General features: G+C 32.5%; 1 protein-coding gene across 5 annotated transcripts in view; it reads right to left on the bottom strand.

Annotated features, from left to right (window-relative positions):
- LOC128874247 (RYamide receptor-like) overlaps positions 1-14,917 on the bottom strand; it is a 260,772-nt gene that overhangs the window by 23,250 nt on the left and 222,605 nt on the right. The gene's annotated exons all lie outside the window — the stretch shown is intronic.

Raw genomic sequence — 14,917 nt, 5'->3', positions numbered from 1 at the left:
TCTTCGCGTACTTATTGTAATTTAATTTAAGCCGCGCGTGTACGAATGTCTGTCTCTTGTCAAACAATCGTACATAAGTAGCTTCTTTTGTTGGTTCGTTCGCCTATATTGGCACGTTGTTTCGATTCCCATTTCGGTCACTTGACTTCATGTAATAAGCAAGTGACCGGCCGTGTGATCGAACTGAACAATCGGTTGCCGTCCTCTAGTTAGTCTTATTCGAGAGAAAGCCAATACGTTCCGAATTCAGCATTCTCTTCTGGTTAGACGTCTTGTGACAGCTCTACCCTGGATTCGGACAAGATGCAGGGTACTTTTCTTTTCGTAAGACGTGCCGAGTCGGTCCATTTTGATTATCGAACAAGATTCGGAGATTTATCTTATCGTAAGTCGTGTCAAGTTGGGTCGTTGCTGGCTTCGACACCGGGTAGAGTTTGTCAACTCGTAAAACGGGTGAACCGGGTTGCTCGAGATAGCGAGGGCCCTCGCGTAAGTCGGCTTATGGACCAAGGCTGAGTTGTATACGAGCACGATCAGAGGAATGCCTTGTTGTAAGACGTACTTGAACTCAGAGTATTGTTGGCTTCGAACAACATTCGGGGAGTTTTCTTCTCGTAAGACGTCTTGGTTAGAGAGTCACGCAGAAAGATTACTCCCCTTATTTAACTCGAATACAATAATGATTTGGGAGAAGACGCGGAGGAGGTATTTCCCCTGAACTTGGGCGTATATGACAGAGACAGGCATAACCGTTGCGAGGCATAAGCACTCCTACCTGGAAAAAGTCGGCTTGGCCGATCGGCTTCCGCGGAAACGTGGCGGTGTCACTACTCGCGCCCGAGGCGGGGTCAGCAATGATCCGACGGGGAGATGCAGAAACGATATCTCTTTGTATCTTGATTTTGAGTCAATTTGGTTCCCGACTGGATGCAGAGAGTCTACCTGTCAGACATCTTGACGTCAATCTTTCTCTCGAATCGGACTCGCCAAGAGGAAACGGGACTGACTTAGTAAGTCAATTGTACGGTTTGCGTCGCGTCGCATCTATTCTCGCGTGTTAGCTTCATTTTTTTAGTTAAATCGGTTGCTTGACAGAGTCAGACCAGGAAATCGAAGGAGTTTAGTTTCCTTCTATTTCCTTTTCGTCCTTTAGTTTCTAAGATTGTACATAAATGGAGATCGAATAGAACTTACACCTTGCCTCCACTTTCGCGCGGCTCAGCTAAGCGCGATTTTGTCGCCGCACGACGGGCAATTAGGACAAGGCGTCACCCTTTCAACCTCCTACGATATAATTAAATACGTCTATTTTGTTTCTGTTTCTCATATGATAAATAAAATCGTTAAATAGAAAAATGAAATGTGAAATGTGAAACAAGATAAGCAAATCGATTAAGTTAAAATGCAATTATTATTACCTTATGTTATAAATGATTTGCGATTATAGAAAACAAATGAAACACACAAGACTGGTAAAACAAATACTAAAAATGATGTACAAAAGAAGAAAAACACTTCGTGAAAAGAATTACCCGCGGATGTAGGGAAAAGGGAAAGATAACACTGTTCCTCCGCTCTTTTACTCTTTATTTTTAATTCGTTACCCTGCCTAACTTCAAAAGGGCGCTTCCAAAGCCCTGAGAGTAAAGCCTCAAAGAGATAAAACGTCACTGAAAATTTCAATGTGTGTAAACGTCCAATGAACTAAAGGTACACGTATTATACGTGGTCCATTCACTACCATCTAATTTAGCGAGGCTCGTCTAGACGCGGGAAGATTCAATTAGGTATAGTTTAAACAGCTCTCTTTGGGAGAGAAGTTCTAGGTAGGAACAATTAGCGTCTCTGTTGAGATGTAAATTTACTTTAAGCAATTGCGCGGATGACAAAAACATATCTCTCGCAGTTCTTATACCAATTACGATAAAGTGATTGCTTCTTTAAAAGGTTGTACCTAATCAGGATTTTCGAAAAAGCGATTCTCTCGCTTTGCGTTTTCGTTGAATATACAGGGTGGGTCAAGTATGGGTCATAACGGCGCCTTTAATGCTTTATAAAGACAAATGTCAAAGGGAAAGGTTGAATGGTTCGAAGAGTGCTATATTTGTACGATTATTTTTTTTATAAATGCAATAGTACATGTGCATTCTATAGTTGCATTATGTTTTTAATGGAAATGCTTTTTTTTCATAGATTGAATTCTATCGTCATTCTACACAAAAGAGTATTATGGTAAAATGATAAAGAAATAATTAGATCGAAGATTTTTTCGAAAATTTATTCAATCTGATCAATATTACTAATTTAATGAAGAATTTAAGTTAAAAGTTTCTGTCGTTAATGAAAATTTTGGCTTGGGAAATCGTCAGTTTGGTCAAACGTGATACTTCGTTTATTCTTTCGATTAAAGACAAGACTGTATGTTATATTAATTAAATCTATTTTTTTTTCTATTTTAAAAAACCCAGTTCAGAGATATCTTGATTACTAGACGATTTAATATTACTGTACAACAAAAATATAAGTGTATACGCGAAGATCTACTTAATTCAATACAAAATGATTCGATTATGTAAATGCAAAGGCTTTTTAAAAGAAATTCTTGAAAAATCGCTTTATTCGTTCTCCTTACTAAATATAACCCATTAATTTAAAATTGATTTTAGGCTCCAACTTTTCCATCAGGCTAATTGGTGTCACTTTAGGGTAACCTTTGGATCTATCTTGACTTATGAAATTTAAAGCACGGCTAATGACCATCATCGAGTTTTAAACAGGAAGGAAACCGTGTTGCAGCGATTCGATATCAGGTTATTAAGCTCCCAGAGGAGCTTTGAAGATTAAGGCTGACATGCTGAGAGCCCTAATTGTGAGGTATTGATCAACCCTCGATTACGAGGATAGTCTGCTGTTTTAATAATCGCTTACCACGAACAATTCACGAGGTGTTCTCGTGCCATAAATTATAAGGGTGGTTTCATCATTAGGAATTCAAGTTTATCGCATGATAAAATGCACTTCAATTTCCCCATGAAGATTAATCTGGATGCAACTTCTTGTAGAAATTAAATTTGAGACGCATACAATTCTATCAATTTTTATGGGTGAACAAAATATTAATATATACGTATTATCAATTTAACTGATACTACAATTAATATTATATTATTGACAGAAAATAAATATTCATACATATTTTATATTGGAGGGATGCTTTGAGGAATTTTACAAAGGCCAAAGAACATTGTGTTTTAAATATACAGTTCCAGTCTATAGTTAGAAAACTTTAGGAGCGGTGTATATTTTTAGTGGGACGTGTATGGATAACTTCCACTCTGTCCTCGTGAATACTATTTTTATAGTGTTTCTCACTTGTTGCACTGTTTTTAAAGAGAAAAGTCTCTTCGAATACCGTTTCTTTCCGAAACTTTGCAAGTTAACAAGATTTACATTTCCGTAGAGGTGGGAAGTAAAACACAGTTTTCCTCGTAAACCTGTTCTTCTTATCAGGAGTTCTTTTACATCATTTATATCCTTTACATTGGACATTGCATTGTAATATTATATCTAAACAAGATATAATATACTACAAGAGGTAATCAAACCGTAACATCATTATAAAGTGCTTCTGTTGAGAGAAATAAAAGATAGTATAATTTTTTTGAATTTTTCGATCACAATAAAATTGTACTTGTGCTAGTGTACTTGAAAATCGAACTATGATTTCTTAATACTGTTCAATAAAAGAAGTAATTTATTATCAAAAAGTGCTAAATAAATTTCAGAAAGATTGTGAATACAATAATCGAGTTTATGTTTAGCTTTGTGGATTGCTTTAAAACAAAGTACACCAAAATAAAAGGATATGAAATCATTTAGATTCAATAGAAAGTTTGAATACGTAAACACAATTGTCTAGAATGTATTTTTAAAATGGATTTAAGAAATAATTATTTATTTCTACTTTAGGAAATGCGACAAAAGTTATGTTTATTAATTGTCTTTAAGTAGAAATATGTATGCATTTTAAAATTATTTTCTAGAAAACTGTATCTATGCAATCGAATGTTGTATTTTATTTACATAAACGATTCCATATCTTTTAATTTAAACTTTCTATACTTTACTTACTTATAATAGAAATTCACAAACCTTACGTTTATTAAAGAAATTGTTTATCAAAGAAATCCAAAGTTAAACGTGTTAATATTTATTGCATACATATGAATCTTTTGGAATTTCCTTTATCACTTTTTGATAAAAAAATGATTTCTTTTAAGATGAGAAAATCACTTCTTCTGAAAAGTGACGATTGAGTGACACTACTTCGTTATATGATCAAAAAGGTCATTCACATGGATATTCCTTACATGTCTCTGAAGACACCGTAATTGTATAGAACATTTCTAAGCATTCTCTTAGCTCTTATTGACAATAGAATCTAATGATCAACCCGTTCTTCGAAAAGGGTTTCGCCTTCAGCAAGACTAGAAAAACTGGGTTCAAAAATATCGTATTCGGTACATCAACATCGCAAAACACAAATTCCCGTCGTACCCTTATCGTGGCTTCGGTTAGATATTTATTACTTATTCAAAATAAATTGCAGGTATACGGATCAGTTACGTATCCTCCAGAAGATGGATGGGAATTCTTTCGTTTGATGTATCAGTAGGTCTTCATTACACGATATCGAGTTTCGTGGGATCGGTGATGAACTGGGTATATAGTTACGTACCGTACGGAAAAACATTTCAAAGGTGTCTGAAGAAATTTTATTATCGATGAAAATATTACTTGAGTCCGTTTAAGAAAACATGGTAATGTTTAAATATATCTCTCATTAAAGAGTTTTGAATCGAACAAATTTATTACTTGTTTTATACTTTGAAATTGTTTTTGCTCTGACTCGTCTTCTACATCTATATCATTATTTTAAATTAAAAACATTTTAATAAATAAATGTCAAAGTAGCCACAAGCATGATTTATATGTCTCATTTTTATACCAGCATTCCCTAGCCTTGCATATTCATACATCACATTATTTACGTTAATGGAATAATTATTTAAAATATATTGAAAAGCTTACTAATTTGCACGAAGACATTTCAGTACAATGTGTGTTATATTATAGTACTTTGATATTTTGTTATATCCTTTGCATTAATGTATTTCATTGAATAATTCATATTTTTATGCTTTATTATATCATACATCACATAGTATTACTAGACTGTAGATGTTTATGCAAATTTATATTTTCACAGGCACAGAAAAAGAATTGCAACCTAAATAAAAGTATGTCTTATCTTCTAAACTGTATAATATGTATATGATTGTCGATATTTTGTATATTTTACAGTAATAAAAAATGTTAATAAAATACATAGTATTATGATAACTTATAGTATTAAATAAAACTCAGAAGATCACAAACCAAAAAAGGTTGAGAAACACTGTAAGTGATAAAATATCGATGAAATATATGTATCAATAATTTTTAAAGTTTCATCGTACATCTTAGATGTGTTCCCAAGTATTTACCGCGTATCAAAGAGAGTTATATCTTTCATCCTCGCACCACCTCTCATTCAGCTACCTCTTTTAACAGTGAAAGTGTTTTTTACCTTTAGCAAGTAAACAACTTTTGCTGTACTTCTTTTAGTTCGTTTGATGGAGAACTTTCTGCCAAGAATCGTACATCTTCCATTGCCATCGAGTAGAAACCACGTTGCTTTATTATTCATTCCCAGTACACGAAGGGAATGCCTCCATCTATTTTATTTTCCTCATACAATTTCGAATATATGTTTGTACTGCCTCTTAGACAACGTACACTATGTCATTTTCCGACTCGTAAATTCCTGTTATATGCTACACTTCCTCGAATAACGCGCACTACTCTGAACTGGAAAATAAGTGAGAAGTATAAACCGATGGTTTGTTTTCTAAAACTAACAAATTTATATCATTCCATTCTCAATTGATTGAGTTCACCTAATAAAGCAATGGAAAATGATTCCTTTCAACTATTTATCGTTTAAGTACACTTTTTATCTGTACTTTGCACTAATCAGAATGCCAAGACTTTTCTCGAAATTTTTCAAGTAACGAAATAGTGCAATTTCGGTTATTTCAGGTGTTCTTAATTAAAATTGTTGTTGTTATATAAGATAGCATTTACTGGTTGCAATGATAACATTAGATGTGAATTAAGAACAGTATTTCAGAAATCCATACCTTCATAGCTATTAATATGTTAAAATGTATTAAATATTATCATTACGCTCAACATATTACATTATTTTTCTTTGATTCTTATACGAATTACACAATTGTTAATGCAAGTTTCTCCCTTATTCATTCATATACAATTCAATTTCTGTTGTTTATTTACGTTTATTGTCTACTTATATATACTTTTCTTTAAGTTCATAGTTACTAAAATTGTTGTTACTATTAGAAATAGATCTTGGTGCCTTAAATTCAAGAATATTGGATTCGTTTAACGTTTTACTTTAAAGTTTCTCTAAATACATGTATATTTTTTTGATTTGATAGCTTTTCACTATATGATATATATATTTTGTCCTTTCTAATTTTCATTCTACAATTCAAAGAAAAGATTTATAAATTATACAGTGAAAAACTACTGAACAAATAGAACTTTAAAATAGAACTGTAAAATAGAACTTTAAATGGAAAAATAAATGACTTGCTACAATTACATCTAATACTATTAATCGATATTTGTCATCTTCCTCTATAGTTTTATGTAGTTGAGTTAATCCTTTAACTATATTTTATAATCGTTGTGCAAACAATTGTTTACAAACACATTGACAAAAGCACATTGCATACATAAAAGCCAAAAGTCTTCCAGCTTCTTTAATATTGATTGATTAACTAATTAATTCAATATTAATTTCATGTATAGTTATCATGGTACTTGAAAACAATTTATATTTGTTATTGAATACTAAGTCAATATTCCAATATTTTTATTTTAAATTTTTAAGTATTAATTTTAACCATTTTAAGTGAAAATGAATATATAATTGAAATCGAACGTAAAAGATGATATCTTGTGACTATTCATCACGGCAACATTGACAGACGTACTACCTTGTTACTCACCACCAACATTTTCCACATCTTTTCATAAATTGACCAACAAATTGGAATACTTCGCGTACCGTTTCCAGATTCTTAAAAGGGAGCATTTCAAAGAGTGTATTCGGAAAATGGGGCATTACAGCCCAGATAAGGGTACGTGCCTGGCAGCCCCTACGTAAGCGCTCCAATTGGAGGAAATAAGAGTGGCTATGGATCGTCTAAGAAACTAAGAAATTCTCGATCGATGCGGTAACGGGAGCAGCTGAGGAGAGAATTACACGATTATGGAATCCATCTTTTAAAGAATTTCGCGAATGTCGAGTATGCTCAGCCACGAAGGCAATGGGAAATTACTGAACCGAGACTTTACGACGTTAATGCACGAATTCGACGTATCCTTGTCGTATACTTCCGGACGGAATCAGTTGTTATGAAACTTGAAATCACTTTGAATGCGTATTATACAAATTTTATAGTACGATTGGAACTTCCGACAACGTCGTGGCTTGTTCGGGATGTCTGACAACTTTCGGAATAAAAGAAATTTCATATGCGCTTATACTTTCCAAACTGTTTACGGTTATGCGTGTATTTGTGAACTGTCATTCAGATAGTGACATAGAATTAAAACTTTGTAATTGAATTTTATCGAGGAGACAAACGTTCTGTTTTGTTTTGCTATTTTAAGTGTGTTACTTTTTTTTTTTTTCTTTAAAGTACAGTATGTAGTAGAGCATGAGACTCAATTTGCATGGAATTAATGCAAGTGACTTTGCATTATTTCTATTTGTATATACTTTATACTATATTATATTGTTATACTATTATATCATGTACTATATATTATATACCACGTACTGTATACTATATTATACTTTCGAAACTGTTCTACAGTTGTGTGTGCATGTGTGAGCTCTCATCCAGATAGTGGCATACAATTAAAGTTTAGTAATTTAATTCTATGTGCCCTTTTTCATTATAATACAGTGCGCAGTTCTCTGTTTGCATGGAATTAATGCAATTGATTTTGCATTATTTCTATTTAACATTAGAGGGGTTAAAGGTAGGATAAATAATAATATTGAAAGTAAATATTATAATCATGCTACTGAAACTTATACAATTAATACCAAATTAACTCGATGTACCCGTTGTATAAGCGCTTTCAAAAAGTCGGAACAATCTGACTCCACGGCTAATGGGTACATGAATAATATTCTCATTACATATTTATATTCGTATCATATAACGATATTAAACTGCAATTGTACACAAGTTATAGAAGCACGACGGAAAACTAAATTAATGTACATTTAATATGGCAGAATCGAAATGACAGAAGATTGACTAATATATAACTAAATAGCAATTAATTATCAGACTCGGTCGACATGTATTTGAAAAGTAGCATTTAATACTTTTAATACATTTAATACATAATGTATGTAAACATGTATATTGATATTCAAATGAAAATCAATTTTTGTAATTTTTTGATTTGTTCATTAAAGAAGCAATGGTCTTTGATATTTGCACTATTCTTTCTAAATAGTGAAACATCAAATTGATCTTATTTATTTGTTTAATTGAACTTTTATTCCTCATCTAGAGACGCAGAAGTAATTACAATTATAATTTTAGTACAAAACACATGTCTCTCCTTCTGAGATAAAAAGTAACTCAATTTTAGTGAAAACAATTTTTCGAATATTAACTGCACGTATATTTAAATATATATTTCAGCTTCAATTCTTAAAAGAGTAAAAATGGATCGAGCGAGGTTGATATAATAGATTTAGAAATTAATTCTGTGTCTTTACATTCCATCATTTATAACTCTAGTTTAAGTAGAAATACTTACTGACCATATTGTGACGTCAAAACAGCTTTAGTAATAGTGAGACACACAGATTGCTTCGTCATTTTCTTTGTAGAATGTGAATTGGAATGTTTGATTTAGGGGAGAGTACAAGTTGCATGGTTTCATTTATAGACAAATGATAGAATATATTTTAAATAAACGGAATTAAATTCTACACCTAATATTATTGACGTTGAAACAGACTAGATATTTTCATGACAATTTAATTAACGCATATTTATTTTGTTGTGTAGTTTGGAGACTGTCTGGGAATGCTACCGAAACAATGGAGTAATTAGCGATCTCCAATGCGCCACCGTCTGCAATGGACTACAGATCAGACAGGAAATTACCAGTACGAGACGTCTACACAGTAACTCCTAAGAGAAATGTCAGGTGAGTTACCTGAAGTAGACTGACACAGTCTAACAAGTTCTTTAATTTATAGCACATTACTCTTGATGGTTACTCTCTTAATTACACGAACTTAATTGAACAATCTCACGAAATACACGATCGTTTACTTTGACTTCATAAATCGTTTGATGTCGAACTATTAAGTCGCATCAATACTTCAAAGTTATTTCATTCAAGTAATCAACGTATTATTTGAATATATCGTAACCATTTCGTGATAAGAACAATAACGGAGATCTGTTTATATTATGTGTACCGTATTTCGAACGGATAAGAATTTGGAAATGGTTCTTGGGGATGAAGGTGACTGGGTGGAATGGATGAGAAATGTGCTGAAAGAAAGAGCGAGGAAAGAGAAGGAAGATGCAATTTGAAATTGATGTAATGTAAGCAAAAGTTCTTCCTTATGTAAAAATCACAAGAAATAGATTTTTCTTGTTATTCTTACTAGCAAAGAATTATATTTTCTTAAACTACGTTTTCGACTTATTTAAGAGCAGACAAATTCTTTTATTTGTGATTATTATATTCAATGTACGAATTTTTAGTTTTTACAATTGTCTAATTTTAGCATCTAAACAAATATGTCCGTTTTGAATAAAGTTATGTTCAATTTATAGTAAACTAGCTGCGCCCCGCGGTTTCACCCGCGTGGAATGCTATTTATTTTATTTGCGTTTGACCGACAGTTCAACCACGTTATTATTAATAGAAACTTATATATGACTTACTAATTAATACTGTGTAAAAGTATTCTCTTCGTTTCATTGTCATCAAGAAAATGATTTAATAACATTGTAGCTGTAATATTTATTTTTATTAGAAATATTATCCATCTAGAAAGGGATTAATCTTCAATGGCATGCACCTACATAATATAAGCAGCTTGATGCATGTTCATACCAAACATTATGGTTTGAGATTATCCTTCGAAACATATTCTCCCACGTGAATAACGTAACGTACACATGTGCAAGGTGCAATACATTATAATAGATACTGGTAAGCCTAGTGGGATTATTGGTTAAGAAATTACTATGGACCTTTAATTTATGGCAAAACGAAATTGTCATCAGCAATATTTTGATAGTGACATAAAAATGAAATTACAACAGAAATAAAAAATATTCTTTTGATTTCTTCGTTTAAATTGTATTAGTCCTTCAAATATTATTATTCTTAAATACGTAATGTTCAACTTACGTTGCTCATAGGAATTTTCTTTCTAAAGCAGCTACCTTAAAATGTAGAGAATACAATTAGGATCACGTCTGGGCTTATCCACGTAGTTGACACTTTATAAAGAAAAGAATACAACGAGCGACAGACAATTTTAAAACGAGTTCAGTAACCTACGTACACTGGAAATACAAAATTCCTCTTTAAAGCTAATATAATAAAAAAGCTGATATAAAAGAAATTATATGAGGTGCAAAACTTAATTCTCTGCCTTTACATTCAGTCATTCATACTCGTAGTTTAAGAACAAATATTTAGTCATCATTTGTTACATTAAAATACCAATTTGAAGATAAAAGAAAATGTTAGAGAAAAAAGTGATACTGTTTAAGGACCAGATATGAGGATATTAAAGAATTTTCCAAATTTTGTCGTTTTCAAGGTGTTTTGAAATTTTTTAATGTTTTTGTTTCTTGTGAATCACCTGGTATATGTATAAAGTTCAATAGCCAATAAATTTTGCTTATTGTTGTTTTTCTAACAGATTACAAATGCAATTGGCAACTATTAGGTCTGGATATTAATTCTCTGTCTTCGTATTTAATTATTTAGAACTTTAGTTAAAATAGAAATATTTACTGGCCATTTTGTTACGTTAGAGTATATATATATGCTCTCTTGAAATGTGTGACTAGGGATAGAAATATGATTTTTCTTTATAAATAAATGATACGTTTGCTTTGGGAAGACACAAAATTAATTTCTGCACCTAATACTCTCGTATTATTTTCAATCTCATTTATGTGTTCATCCATAAACTTTCTTATAATATGGTGAACCCTACACTACATACAAAAAAAATATACATGTCGAATTGAGAAACCTCTTCCTTTTCCGAAGTCGGTTAAAAAAGGAAAAAAAATTGTTCTTTTCTCATTAGGCGATTACTTAATGAAGGGCGGTGTTGTGCGACAGACTGGAAGACTTTCTATACTTTTTTTTTCTGTGTACCGTCCTACGCTTCCTCCCACTAAAGAGAAATTGCGTAACATCTCTCGATAAAAGTAATAGCCACTATCATTAATTAATTTTACTCGATTAATGAGTCTTTGTCATATAATGATTCTTCTCAGTGTTTGATCGTTTTTACTAACGCGGAACAAAACTGTTTGCCTGATATTATTATTTTTTTACTCGCGAACTAGGAATTTCTTTTGTTTTTTAAAAATTTGCATCGTTAATTCCAGTCAGCAGGTCGGAACGCGCAAAAAATGTATGCCGCATGCATCTGACGGCTCTGCAGTGCAATCCTTCATATTCGTGAAAATGACATTTCTTTTGAACTGTGATCTGTATCCACCGGATGGGTTAATAAAAAAAAATGTACATTTGTTGATAATTTACGCGTACCTATACAACACAGATGAACGAAGTTTTTATATCCAGATGAAGAGTTCGAGTTAGAAATGAAAAGTAAACAGCTTTTGATCTATCTTTCCCTTTAATTAGAATCGCAATATGAATTTTGGGATGAAGTTACATTTCAACTTGAATGTACAAAAGCTTAACCGAATAACTGTCTGATCCAATAAATGTAGCAAATAAATCGTTATAGAATGTATCTATTCGTCGTCTGTTACTCCAATGAAATTTTGTTCGTCTCTGTGTAGTTCTATTTTCGGATCCTCATTTAAAATTTTAAACTACTAAAGAGAATTCACATTTATTTAAAAATTGAAGTGTATTTACTTCATATTTTATCGTGCACTCTGTTCTGTGAATTTTATTCTTGTTATTTTTAAAACCAGAAACAATTTTCTTCTTTTCAAAATTGAGATTACTGCAAAATTAAAATTTTCCAAAATCCAATGAATATTTCCGATAACACAACTATGTATCTAATGCAATCTATTGCATAGCTTGTAAACATATTGAACGGAGATATATGTATAAGGATTCTGCTGGAAGCTAATCCAGAGTTATGAACGTGGTGGTAATATTATTTATTAAAGTTTCTCCTATATCTCGAACGGAGCATATAAATTATAGTTAGGACGAAGTATGCAGCATGTAAATCGTAACGGCGCCGAGCCAACATGAACGTATAACTGTCAACTGTGTTTTATGTGTTGGCACGTATAAATTTTGAAAATCTACTCTACGGTTTGTCAATCAGGTTCGAATATACAGTTTCGTATGATTGTACCAGAATCGTCGTTCTTCTTCAATCGTATATATCTTAAACAAGAATAGTTAGTTACACGCAACTATGCTGATTCTGTTTAAATCTGTCGTTTATATTCGGTTATGCATACTTTATCCTGATATACATTCAGCTGAAATAACGAGTCAGATTCGTAGCTCCAGAATTCGAGCCAAGAAGCTTATCTGCAATCCTGGCGAGTGACGATAAATGTTTTTACTTAACACTTTACCGAGCGGTAGCGTTTGGGCATATATGTACTTAAATTCAATAATATTGTTTATTTTCATAACATTAGTGTTATATTATATTATATTTATATTTATATAATATTTCATAATCCACATATTAATGGAAGCATACAATGGGATCGTGCTATCTCAGTAATAAATAAGAAAGTATTGTTTGGCATGGAAAAGAGACAATTAATAGGCTACCGGTCGGTAAAGCGTTAATAGTTAAACGATAAACCAAACAACATCATGCATGTACGCATTTATTAAAGTAATACGAAGTAGAATTCAAAAACCCATATAATCATTCTTTTTTTGTTGTAACTATTTGGTTTTGTTTTGTAATTACACAAATTATTTGCTATTATACAAATACTAATAAGCAACATTTGTGTCTTACACAATATTTGAAGTGGGAATTAATAAACCGATTTTCGTAACTGTATTTATATATTTAAAACAGGGCATGATGAAGAAAGTATTGAATTGATGTTCATAAATAGGATCTTTCAGATATTCAAAAATATCATGCAGAAGGATTTTTCGCAATCAGTAAATTGAATTCCATAAAAATAACTATTATAATAATCTCTGCATAATGTCAGCAGTACAATTCCTGTTGATAATAGAGGATTTTCTAAAAGGACCTTTAGAATTTAGTTTTTTAATAACAATATACGCCTGTCAGCATAGTCGCGATGAAAATGTAAACATCATATTTCACGTTTTATTATAATAATATACACTTTCATTTAAAATAAAAAAAAAATCCATTTATAGTTGATCAAAACTATGTTTACGAAAATCAGACTTCTATTACCGAAGTAATGCTTTCGCGTATGAAGTCGATTTACTAGAATTAATTAAAAAGCTAAGACGAAAATAAATTCGAATATATGCTTGTTTCTTTATATGGATAAAAGTCAGCATAAGTAATTCTGGAAAAATGTCTATAACTTTCTACAACTAAATGTTTACTCTTTAAACCTAGTATCACCACCATCTGTGTTTTATTAAAAGAACACCTCAAAGCTCCCGTCGAAAAACCCATTACACCATATTTCCTACAGCGTAACTACAGAATCCAACAATTACACATTTTGTAGCTGGATCACAATCCCTCGGGTGCGATACAATCCTTCAACGAAGACTGCGTTAAACGTTGTCGTTCGACCATTTGCGCACTTATCTCGCTATGATGTAATCCGTTGTGGCAGAACTATCTGTCAAGTTAACCAGCGTACCAGTGAAATTGTGATAGAGGAGAGATAATAAACCTCTCTAATATTCATGGTCTCGAAAGGATTAAAGGGTTTACGGACCAGAGCGTGTTCGTTAAGCGGTGCAATTTAATCTGCTGTGTGTCGCGATGCTTGTCGAAGCGTAATATCGCCGATTAGTTATTAAGGGCCAAACTTCGGAGATTCCCATACTTGCGTATGCTACATCAAATAGCGCATTGAGTGGTCCTCGCCACTCCACGGACTGGACACACGGCTTTCGGTGTCCGTTCGCCCGTGAAAGTTAACTGCGCGGAGGCGTGTTAACATGTTACGCCTCGCGATCTGCCCTTTACTGACCAATCTGAAGTGCATATTGCAGTGTCATAGAACGACCACAGCGATTAACCGTCGCCGTCATCGTATTAAATTCCCATGGCAGACGGGATGATACTTATATGTAGTCGCGTCCTTTGAAGCTACACTCGTTACGAGGCTCGTTACTAGACTCATTACAAGACTGCGGATGTTTGTGCACTTAACACTTTACCGAACGGAAGGGTAGTTAAAGATAGATGTAGGTAGGCTTAATATGTAATGGGGTAAGATTCTGTACAATTTTAGTGCAAATCGAGTTTTAGTCGATACACTAAAGATACTAAAGATACACATTTTAAAAGGATGCT

The sequence above is a fragment of the Hylaeus volcanicus genome, chromosome 3 (assembly GCF_026283585.1).
Source record: "Hylaeus volcanicus isolate JK05 chromosome 3, UHH_iyHylVolc1.0_haploid, whole genome shotgun sequence".
NCBI classification, from domain to species: Eukaryota; Metazoa; Arthropoda; class Insecta; order Hymenoptera; family Colletidae; genus Hylaeus; species Hylaeus volcanicus.
The sequence above is the reverse complement of the archived record's forward strand: the minus strand, read 5'-3'. Positions and strand labels throughout refer to the sequence as shown.